The sequence below is a fragment of the Aptenodytes forsteri genome, unplaced genomic scaffold (assembly GCF_000699145.1).
Source record: "Aptenodytes forsteri isolate BGI_AS27 unplaced genomic scaffold, ASM69914v1 Scaffold166, whole genome shotgun sequence".
Taxonomy (NCBI): domain Eukaryota; kingdom Metazoa; phylum Chordata; class Aves; order Sphenisciformes; family Spheniscidae; genus Aptenodytes; species Aptenodytes forsteri.
Window position 1 is genome coordinate 8,813,245 of NW_008796110.1, and position 627 is coordinate 8,813,871.

Here is a 627-nt window from a genome sequence, read left to right on the forward strand (position 1 = left end):
ACTGCCGCTGTCGCCGCTCTCACCCTACGCGCCGAGGGGAAATGCTGGCCCTGCTACGGACGGAACGGGCGTACATTAAAATTCATCACTGTCGCCATGCAGCGCACTGACAGTTCTGCGCCGGCTTTGGGCTGAATGTTGAGAAGCAGCTTTACTGGCTGGGGAGGGGGGGGCAGCGGAGCCGGGGGGAAGGTGCCGTGTCCTGACGGCCCCGCGGCAAATACGCCCTCCCCGAACCACGGTACTTTTTAAGGAGCCCTCCCTGGCTCAGGGGTTAGGAAGAAGGAATTCACCGGGTGGGAATCGGGAGGAAAGAAAACGAGCCACGAGCGGGAGGATCCGAGCAGCGGCAGCTGAAGAAACCGCCCGGTCCCTCTCCTGACAGGCTGCGACGCGCACCACGGCGGCCGCTTCCTAGCCCCCATTTTAAGCGAAAGGGGCGGGAGGGGGAGTTCAAAGGCATAAACAAGGAGTGCAGGACCTAATGCCTCCCCCTCCCTTTCCTCAAGTTTGCTTGCCCGGGCTCGCCAATAAATCCAGCTCGGCTATGCATCGCAATGGGAACGCGCTACCCGGAGGCTGCCTTCCCCTCACTGAGGAGGCTGCTGCTGCTGCTGGTTCTGCTGC